The sequence below is a fragment of the Mesocricetus auratus genome, unplaced genomic scaffold (genome assembly GCF_017639785.1).
Source record: "Mesocricetus auratus isolate SY011 unplaced genomic scaffold, BCM_Maur_2.0 Super-Scaffold_100011, whole genome shotgun sequence".
NCBI classification, from domain to species: Eukaryota; Metazoa; Chordata; class Mammalia; order Rodentia; family Cricetidae; genus Mesocricetus; species Mesocricetus auratus.
In genome coordinates, this window is record NW_024429195.1 from 71,455,073 (window position 1) to 71,466,571 (window position 11,499).

Here is an 11,499-nt window from a genome sequence, read left to right on the forward strand (position 1 = left end):
ACAAAACAAAGAGGCATGTGTAACATGAATGTTTCTGGCTCAGCTGGGTCCTGTCACCTTTCTATACCCCAGAGAAACACACAGATGCTATATTAGTCATGAAACTGTTGGCCAGAGACTCAGGCTTCTTATTCACTAGCTTTCTTAAATATTAAACCCATCTTCTATAAATCCAAGTATTTCCACGTGGTCTTGGCTTACCGGAAATGTTAGACCTCAAACTCCTTTGCCTGCTACATGATGACTGCTCATCATCTCGGCAGAGAAGAGAGTGATTTCCTGTTTGTCTGCTTATATACTGATTCTGCCCAGCTATTTCACTTCCTGTCTGTCTGTACAGACACTCTATGGTTAGCTTGTGGCAATTTCTGCCCAGCTACGTCACTTCCTGTGATCATACGACGATGACTCTTCTCTGACTACACTTTTCAGAATCCTCCTCATATCCTAGTCCTACCTATCTTGCTGCCCTATTGGTCAATAGTGTTTTAATCAGCAACTAATAAGATAAGCATATACACAGAAGATCATTTCCCATCAGGCATGGCGAAGTTAGCTATCTCTGATTGTCCAAAGATTTGCTTGGTGCTGAGTTAAGGCAAAGTCATGGTAACCTCAAGTTATCTGAGTCTAGATAGGGGAGGTTGTCATATGTTTCTTCTAGGGATTCAGGAAATTAGTTTAGATGATAGCAAGTTGTTTGAGTAGAAGGAGGAGTGACTCAAGCCACTAACCCCTAGGTTGTTGTTCAAGGGACTCCTAGCATTCTGTCAGGAACTTGGGATTCAGAACACTTATTGGTTATCTGTTACATAGACTTGTCAGTTATCAGAGATTTCAGAAATCTCTTCACTGTTAGAAGAATTGCTTTAGATACCAAGCACCTACTGCCTCTGATGTCTCTTCACAGCCCCTAGCAAAGTGTAAATTATCCCCCAAGACACTGGACTAACGATGTCTTGCCCTTGGGAGTAGCCTTGCCCAGGATAAGTGTCACTTGAGAGACATCAAATTCCCTGACCTTGCCCACACATGACAGCTTGCAAGAACTCCTGAGGAAATAGAGATTAGGGAAGAAAACATCATCAAAAAGCACTCTAGCCTGTCTGTGCCACCTCCTGTGCCTCTAGCCACTAAGCAGATGGAGCCATGACATTTGTTAGGCGCCCGGGACGGATTCAGGAGCACGTCCTTGCTCTCACCAAAGAATCAAATCCCCAGGATCCGAGAATTAATATCCCACAATATTCCTCAAACATCCTTCCCCTGTGCAGTGCATCTATGCTCACCCACTGTTTTCATCTTGTATCCCTTTCATCCCCCTGTCTCATATTGAACGCCTGCCGTGCTGGAAGCTTCTGTCTGTGATCCTCCTACCAAGCTGTACATATGGTCAAACTTGAGACATGACAATGCCCTTCTAGGATACTCTTTCCCCAAGGCCTGTTTCCCAAATGATCCAAGGAGTCACCTCCGCATGAGCCCATCTATAGGGAGCTGACCACTTCTTCTTGTCCCACTGGGAACTCTTGCAGCCTTTGTCAAGCTCTGAATTGTGTGAGGGAGGAGGGGACAACTGTCATAGTCATGCCTGTGGAGAAAAGCAAAGCGGGAGTCATGTGACACAGTTCAACTGCAAAGCGCTCTTATGAATTATGCCTCTCCAAACAGAGCTACACTCTGTCCGCACAGACTCCCTCACCTTAAAGAACAGGGGCTCTCTGGGGTCTGGAAGGATGCTTGTTGGATAGTAGGATCCATTTCTGGCTAGGATTTTGGGTTCTACTACTGCCGGCCTGCTGTGTGACAGACTTCCCCTGGGGAGACAAAATACACATGTCTACTCACTCCAGAAAGGGAACTTGCAACAGACCAGAGTAGTGATTGCAGCAATGTCCAATTTGGTGAACCAATGAAACTTCTGTTGGGGTTACTAATAAGGAACAGGGATAAATTAAAAGCAGCTTTATCACCAGAAAGTCCACCCCATCATGGATGACACCTCCCCCAAACTGAAAGCCTGGAGCTCTCTACATAGTTGGGAGGCATCTCCAAGGGCTCTCTGTCTGTCCCTCCGTTCCCCCTCTCCCACTCTCTCTACATTTTGACTGCACAAAATCTCTACCCCAGCAATTCTTTCTATACTGCTGCGTAGGTGTCTTTATGTGATCTTTTGTTTACCTCCTGAGTCTCAAAAACTCCTTCCTTCCTGGGGGAAATGTATCAGTTTGAAGGGAGTGTTGACAGACCATAACTTGAAGAGAATCATGACAGCCCAGTTCAGACTTGCCACTATGGGCCACTTTGTTGTCTCTTCAGGAGGTGGCATTGACATGGGCAGTAAAGTGACCATGTCCTGGAGAGACAAGAAGATGGACTAACAGATTGGTAGGTGGCTGGATGGAAGAGAGAGCTAATGGGGTGCGTGACGGTTAATATCGTCAACATTTGACAGGATCTAGAATTATCTAGCAGACAAATCTCTGGGTATGTCTGTGAGGAAGTTTCTAAACTGTGTTTACTGAGGTGTGAAGACTCACCTTAAATATGGGTGGCACCCTTCCATGGGCTGGGGATCTGCACCAAATGAAAACGAATAAGCCAGTTGAGCATTTGTCTGTCCCATTCCTGATCAAGGATGCAAAGTGACCAGTTGCCTGTCACCATGGCAGGTTAAGTGATGTTCTGCACCCTAAAACCATGATTTAAAGGAAAACAAGCCCTTCCATTTAAATGCTTTTGTCAATTTAATTTGTTGTAGCAATGAGAAAATTAACCAACACAGGTTTTGTTGCTACACTGAGGAGATGCTCACATTTCCATAGTCAAGCTCACAGGGACAGTGAGAGACATGTGGAGGATCAGTGGGAATATAGTGATCCTGAAAGTTTGGAAGAAGTCTTCTCTAAAGATACAAACTTGGGGTAAGGGGACTTTGCCCAAAGAAAGAAATGAGCCTAAGAGGAAGATGGGTAGGAGATAAGAGAGATATAGAAGGACATGGGATCAAGAATGAAATTGAGGGTGGAATGTTCCAGGAACCAAGAAAGGAGAAAGATGTGGCGTGGTACGGAGAGTGGTTACAGGGAGACTCAACTAGGAGGAGTCAGGAAATTTTCAGTAGATAGATAGGATCCCAGTCAGGTAGTCCAAGAGCTGGTGGCCATCTAAGAGGCTGGTACAGGCTTTGAAACCTCACTGTGTACTCTTGCTTCTCAGCTCATTTACTCAGTGGCTATGGGACTCTGGCTGTTTTCTTATCATTGAAGTCAGAAAAAGATAGCAGAAAGCAATAAAGACAAAGGGCATTCCATACATGAAATTATAAAAGAACATATACATTTTAAAAGATGAAGAGTCCAACCCTGCATGACATCAACACTATAAAGAGCCTGCTATATAGTGGGGACTTCGAATGTTCCCCCAAGCCCCACGCCTTTAAAGGCTTGGTCCTGGTCCACAACATTCTTGGGAGATGATGGAACCACTAGGCAATGAGCCCTATGAGATAGCAGTTAGGACACTCAAAGCAGGCCTCCATGGGGGACACCTTGACTCTTGAATCTTGACTCTGTGCTTCCTGGTTGCTGTGACGTGAGCAGCATCCTTTACTACAAGCTCTCACCACAATGCACTGTGCCAGCCCAGATCCAGATGCCAAACAGATGTGGACCATTACCAAATGGTGAGCCACTTTTAAAAATGATGTCACTGGGTTAAAAACTCAATTCAGTATCTTTGTGGGTTTCAAATTCTTGGTGTCTTGCTATTCTAAACAAGGGCAGATAGGTAGATGGATGGATAAATATTGGTAGAAATGGATATATTGGTGATCGTTAGATTCAGGTGGTAAGTTGGCTGGACTATTGTGACAAGATATTTGGTTAAACATTCTGGATACTTTTGTAAAGTTGAAATTGATATTTAAAATGGTAAAGCAGGTTAGCCTTTATGTCATGGGTGAGATTTCTCTAATCACCTGCGTAGACAATAGGTGGCCTCTTATATGCAAGAAGGAATTCAGACACAGGCTGGCTTGGGTCTGGAGCTGCAGCTCTTCCTGGAGACCCCAGCCTACATCTGCATGGTCCTATTATTTAAATTTCTCTGTCTCTCCTAATCTCTTTCTCCTTTTTCTTCCTGTTTCCTTCTCTTTCTCTTTTTCATTCCCTCTTTGTCTCCATCGCCCCTTCACATCTATTCATTTCTATATTTGTCTGTTTGCAACAGAGCTCTTCAGAGAACCATAAGCAACACAATATACACAAACGCGTGTGTTTGTGTACATGTGTGTATATCACAACATGTTTAAAGTATTATATATATATTTAAATGAAGGGGGCAGAAGAGACAGACAGATAGAGAGAGAGGAGGGGGTCTCATGCAGCCTGGGCTGACTTTGAGTTCACTATGTAGTTCTGAATGACTTTAAACTTCTGACCCTCCCACCTCTACCTCCAGACTGCTGAGACTATAACTTGTAGCACCAAGTACTACATATGCTATGTGGAGCTAGAGATTGAAAGTAGGGCTTCCTATATGCTGGGCAAGCACTATACCAATAGTGCTAGTCCCCCCCCCCCCCGACATCTGATGACTTACATGTTTGCTTTCCATCCAGTTCTTAAGAGGACACACTTGAGTATCTGGGCTGCTGGAGGAAAGCTCCAACCGAGGAACATGAGCCTTCCCCCTCTTCAAGGAAATGATGTCACACTGTTCTGAAACACACTTTAACCATTTACTTTATTTTTTTTTTTTTGCCTCCACATATCCATTTGAATAATGATTACTCATCCTCTGGAAGATTCGCAGAATGCTGGCTGGATGCAGCAGTCATCTCTACAGTGTCTCTACCCCCAGTGAAGAGGAATGTGTTGGGTGAGGACAAGATCAACCTCCCTTATAGTAATAAAGAACAATTAATAGAGATGCTTCTTGAATGGCCCCTGCAACTTGCACTGCATAATTGGTAGGATGTAATTGTGGTGTTGTTTTTTTTTTTCAATAAATCCCCTCTTGCTTTCATCTTTGTAAGTCTTCCAATTCACCACAAAATAGAAAACTGAACTCATGTGATAAACTAATGGAAAAGCCAATTAGCTATCTTGACACACTGCCAGTGACAAAAGCAAGGGGAGGGGCTATAGAACTGTTGAAAAAGACGTTAGCACAGGGAGCATTCTGTTTTATTGTTATTTTTCTCATCATAGGTTAACCTCTCTGTTAGTTCACATAAACACTGACCCCACAAAGGAATGGCTGGACATGTGCTCCAACCTCACATGCTACAGCCACCTGATGTGGCACCCACATGCAGGAAAATGGAATATGAGGCAGGGCCACTTTCTTCCTGCTGGCAACCCCAGGCCAGGTTCAGTATGATCATCTCGTTTGTATCTGCGATACTTGATGTACCAAAATAAACCTTGTTGGAGCAATATTTATTTACAAGGCTCTTCTGCTTTTCCGGAAATTTTCAGTACTATGTTCTCCTTGGAACTACTCCAGGCATACTCCCTAAAAAGATTTGAAAACACACAATTTTATAAACCATCAAAAGAATTAAGAGTTAAGTAAGTCCTCACTGTGGAAAAAGTTGCAATTATTAAAGTAACTACATATCCTGTTACTGATTTGACATCTTGTTCATGGTATTTTTAGTATCTTTTCTTGCCTTCCCAAAGTATGAGTTAGATTTTGTGATTTGGAATCTCACTTTCACATGTGAAAGTGACAACAGCCCAAATGCTGATTGACAGACAAACAAAGTGTAGAGGACATAGAGTGGACTGTTACTCAGCCTCAAAGTGGAGCACCCTTCAGTTACTTGGTATCATGAGTGAACCTCGAGCATATTGTGGCATTGCTCTATGGGAAATAAGATAAACATAAAAGGATAACTAGCTTGTGATCTCCTCATGTGAATATTGCAGGTAGGCAAATTACAGCGTTGAAAAGTGCGACTCAATATGTCCATAAGAGTTGGATAGATGAGTCTGGTGTGGTAACTCATACCTGTCCCAAACTTAGGAGACTGAGGTACAATTGCCTTGAGTTTGAAGCCAGCCTGGGCTATATAGTTAGTTCAACATCAGTTGGCACTACAGTGAGACTGTCTCAAAGCTAACCAACCATCCACCACCAAAAACAATCATCAAAATGAAAACCCAAAAGCAAAGAGTTGGGTTGGTCTGCTGTCATTTAATGGTGTGCGCTTTGAAGGTGGAATGTTGCTCCACAAGTTCGCATCTCCAGCTGGATGTACTGTTGTGGAAGGAAGGGAACATTAAGGGAGTGAGGCCTTGATGGAGGAAGTGGATCACTGGGGGGTGGGCATTGGAGTTTTATAGCCTGGCGATACTTCCTGTCCTCTCTTTTTATCCTGATTGTGGGTGCTGAATGGCCAGCTGCTCATAACTCCTGTAGCCATGCCTTCCTTCCCTACTACAGAGGGCTGCATCTCCTCAAACTACCTGTCAAAACAAACTCTTCCATCCTGAGTTGTTTCTTGCCAGATATTTTGGTCACAAAAGTGAGAAAGGCTGGTGACACAAACGGACACAGAGCTTCTGGCCAGGATGAAGAAGATGGACAGTAGTGGCAGTTACACACTAATGTGTGTATACTTCATGCCAAAGAATAGTGCCTCCAAAATGGCCTTCAGGGTAAATTGTGTTATATATATTTTATTGCATTTTTAAAAATTGCCTACTTACCAAAAGCAAACAGACATTTACAGGATCTTTCTCTTGGGTCACTCAGGATGGGAGAAAACAGCCACTTACTCCAAATTCTCCTAGGTAGCTCTGTAGAGACGCCTTTCTTGAAAGGTTTCAGAGTTCAGGTACTGTCAGTGAGCAACCAAGGACTTAAGATAATCACCTTGAATGCCTTCTAGAAGCAGATTCTCCATGCCCATTCAGATACTGAAGTGATGGGAGCTGCTAGCGTGTTAGCTGGAGCTTCATGAGAAATGCAGGGCCTCCTGGGTAAGGAAGCACTCCTGGACTTCTGCCCATCAGAAACCATGAGGCAACACCCTTTTTAAAATCTCATAGTCATCTGTTGCAGCTGGAATGCAATATAAATACAAATGACTTCACAAATTCACACATAATGAGTGACAAACCTCACAATACTGCAGAAGAATTATAGTTGACAAGAACAAACTTCTTTCTATGCATTAACTAGGAAAGCATTAGTTTATGGAGTCAAGAAAGATGTCTGTGTTCTCTTCTTGATTGTTTCCTCCCCTTGCTTGTTTAGTCTGTAACATATGGCTATTCTCCCCTCAACTTCCATGTGGTCCCCTTCCCTATATTGCTTTGCATATGGTAGGGTATTTTTATACAATTCCAGAGTGTTCTTATTCTCTCTGTTGTGGTGATTCAGAATTCATACAGAATCCATGTTTCAAGCCTTATACTGAGATTTCTGAGTCCTATGGCCAAACATACAAGAACTAGGACCTCCACAGAGTAACACCTGCTACCTGTGTTTTCTCTCTCTTCTTGATCATCTATCTACCTTTATCATGGTGATGGCAAAATCCTTGCAAGCTTCTGAGGAGGTTACATCTGTAATGATACAACCAGAAAAACCATGCCACCACTCACCAATGTTGGATACAGGTTGTGTGGGGGCCTGCCTATAAGTACCATATGGCAAGTACAGCTTGGAGATCTGGTCGACCCAGAATTAGTATTCCCTATCTGAGGAATCATTTAACTCTGGTGGAAGGACTCAAGCAACTGGAAAAACAAGAAATTGTGAGTCTTGAGGGAGATGTGAATGAGAAGACAGAGACAGAGGACTTTGTGAGAACACCTGTGTAATAAAATTTCTAAAAATGAAGTAACTCATGTTGTGTTCTAGAAAAAGACATCAGTTCATGACTGGTAAACACTCATTATGGCAGGGTACTCCTGTGATTTGGTTGACAGAGATTACTTTTTGCAGGGGATGTTGGGTTTTGGTTTTTCAAGACAGGGTTCTCTCTGCAGCTCTGGCTGTCCTGGAATTTTCTCTGTAGGCCAGTCTGGCCTCAAACTCACAGAGATCTAATTGCCTCTGCCTCCCAAGAACTGGCATTAAAGGCATGTGTTAACACTACCCAGCTGGGGTCACATTCGTAAGTTATGTAAGACATCAGAAGGGATTGGTTTGTCCCAGGATTTCTCATGTTTATTATTAAGGACTCCACCCATTGTACCTTGGAAATGCCTCCTGCACATTTATGTTGGTATCTCACCTTGCTATGAATTTTCAAAGCAATATAAAATGAGAGTTGTAGATAAGGACCTTATACTTCCCACCTCTTGCTTTTTCAAGATCGTTCTGGGCTTCCATTGTGTCCTCATTAAAATGGGGTCACTCTATCTAAGATGCCTAGATTGGACCTGATGATCCATTGAAACCTCTTCCCACACTGAAGTCTATAATTCTGTGAGCTGAGTCTTGATGTCCACAGAGTACCATCATGATGTCCCTAAGGAGCCATCTTCAGGCTGATACTAGGACAAATAAGCAATGCTTCCATCCCCACACCCCACGTCCAACAACCCAGCACAGAAGTCTAGTATACTGAAAACTCAAGAATCTGAATGAGATTAGTGATAAATGGTTGGTAGCTTTACACATAATCATATTTGGGGGTTTATTTTAAACATATTCTTCTATCAGTAGGAAGATGAGACTCCAAGGGCTGAAGAGAGATCTGAAGGTCCCACTTCATCCGGAAGGCAGGCTGCCTGAGCAATAGAGCCATTTATATAAAACCTTGTCTGTGGTACACACTTGGACAGCATAAGAGCCTTTCCGGCCTCAACTCTGTTGCTTCATTGCTGTGGTGGACCCTGGCGAGGTAAGCTGGTCCTCAGACAATCTTCTGGGAACTTGAAACAGCCAGTAATTGCTTTCTTCTTCTTTATTTTTTCAATTTCTTATCAAATGGAAAAATCCTTGCACATAAGTCCTCAACCAGTCCTGGGGGTAGATCTTGAAGTCTCATTTGGTAGTGGCCCGGGGTTCACAGGCTCCCTAGGGAGAAGTGGAACAATTTGCTGGAAGTTCCTCACCCCCATCCCCTGACCTTAAACCCTCAGTAGAAATGAACAGCTGCATTTCAGAACAGAAAGATGAGGAACCCCTGCTGTAAAATGCTACTGTAACTTTAAGGCTCCCATGGAAATGAAAGCTAGGTCAAACCTATTAAGGGAGCAGGGAGGCACTTTCCTCAGGAAAACTGAGAACAGCAGAAGAGAACCTTTGCTGATGAAATTGGAGATCTTTGATTTCTATCTCACATTGACTTAGCAAATCTTTTTTAAAAAGAAATTTTATTTAAATTAGAAACAATCTTATTTTACATCTCAATCTCAGTTGCCTCTCCCTCCCATCCTCCCATACCCCCCATCGACCCCCCATCCCATCCACTCTCCAGGGAGGGTAAGGCCTTCCATGAGGGATCATCAAAATCTGTCATGACTTAGAAAATCTTAGGGAAAATAATTTAATTTGTGTTTGAGAATAGCTTATTTCCCAAAAGAAAAGGGGAGAGCGTTTGAAGATGGGCCCCCTGTCATGTTTACACTAGGCAAACTTATGTCTTTCAGCAACTGTCTCTACCCACTCAGCTCATAGAGAAGCATCAGGAAGTCTGCAAGTTAGTCATCCTACTACATTTAATTCCGACCTTGGGAAGCAGGGAGAGAAGGCCTAAGCAAGTTAGTACAAACTTCTCTAAATACAGCATTCAAATTACAGCACATTTTTACACTAACATGTAACCAGCCTTTGGATTGCTTCCTAGACACTGGGAGGATTCATCAGACATGCATTAAAGATTTCCTGAAGCCGTGAAGAATAAACCAGGGGTGGTGGCAGTGAGTCTCTAAATTCAAGATGTCTGCTTTCACTTCAGCTTTTCTGGACATTTGGCAGCGTTTGGTTGTGTAGACAAAAGAGCAGTATTAAAACCATTTTTATTTCAGGCCTTTTACAGAGACAACAAGTAATTTCCCTTGAAGTCTCTGTTTCAGGACAGGACAATAACAGCTGGGCAGGGATTTGGCCCAGTGCTTTGTGAGGTTTGTCCTCATCTGTAGCTGTCAGACTGGCATTTCATTTGAAATCAACAGACCATCGCTCCTGAGACACCAGACTGCTCTAACACCAAGTCCAATATTCTTTAAGGAGACTATGCAAACTTAGCAGCTGCTCAAGTGGAAAGATCTAGAAATTCTGGATTTGAAGGTACTCTATCACTTACAACTACTGTGAGGCAACAGGTCACAGAGGGGAAACATGCAGGCTTTGGAGTGTTGAATATAGGGGATTATGGATAGTTTCAAGGCAGACTGCTATGGTTAATGACAACATTATTAGGTTGGCAAGCATGACACCAAAGTCCTAGTGTTACTGGCCCACTGTTACCAAGGCCACTGTCAACAAAGTCATGATCAATCGGACTAGTCAAGTCTTGCAGTCACATATTGTTTGATGGAGACAGATTCACCTGAAGGATGTTCAAAACTGGAAAGCCAAGACTACGGAACAGAACCAGCAAATGTAGAGGAAAATACATGGCAAACCCCAGTATTAACGTCCATTAATATCATCTCTGAGGCAGGTGGTACCTGCAATTATTAGATAATGGACAAATTCATCTCTCCTGTGTGGTCTCTAGGTTTTAAAAAAGCAATTCACTTTAAGGACCCTAGATGCCTAAGAGCTTGATCGAATCTTCCTCTCAGAATTGGCGAGGTATCCGAAAAGCCCCTCAAAGCAATTTAAATACCACTCAGTAATAGGCAGGAATCTGGAGGAAATTCAGGCCCTGAGACTGATCTGAGAGAGGGACAGTAAGAAGCGGCAAATCAAAGAGTAGGAAGTGTGGCATTGGTAGTTGTTAAGAGAAGCTTTCCTTGAGAGGAGCCTTCTCGCCCGCCTGGTTCCAAATCCGCATCAGTCCCAAATAAACACACAAGAGGCTATATTCATTATGAAGCTGTTGGCCTTGCTTTTTTCTTACTGGCTAGCTCTGACTTAAGTATTTACCCCATAATTGTTAATCCAAGTATGTCTCTTACCGGAGAATAGATCCGGGCTCCTACCCCATGCGTTACATCTCGAACTCTCTTGTGTTTCCCCTTCCCAGAATCCTCCTCGACTCCTAGTCCCTCCTATCTAGGTTTTCTATTGGCCAGGCAGTACTTTATTGACAAATGCACAGGCAAATAACAGGACTTCCCCAACATCTCCTCTTTTCTGTTTAAACAAAAGAAAGGTCTTAATTTTAACATAGTCAAATTGTATATGACAGAACAGTTATCAAGTAAGAACATAGTTATAATATTTTAGCAAGATTTAAAGAAAATATCATCCATCCCATCCTTGTGAATCCAAAGTCCTATATGTAGCTTATCTTTTACCATAACTAAGGAAAACTATAATTATAACTATCTGTCTTCAACTCCATCAAAGACCACAGAAGGA

The 11,499-nt window shown here is 42.8% G+C and overlaps 1 long non-coding RNA gene across 1 annotated transcript; it reads right to left on the minus strand.

Annotated features, from left to right (window-relative positions):
- Window positions 1-297: 297 nt before the first annotated feature.
- LOC121143103 lies at window positions 298-4,687 on the minus strand. Its single transcript, XR_005880214.1, has 4 exons — window positions 4,603-4,687; window positions 2,541-2,577; window positions 1,703-1,817; window positions 298-1,591 (listed from the first exon to the last, which is right to left on the minus strand). It is a non-coding gene; the product is annotated as an uncharacterized LOC121143103 (long non-coding RNA).
- Between the last annotated feature and the right edge of the window lie 6,812 nt (window positions 4,688-11,499).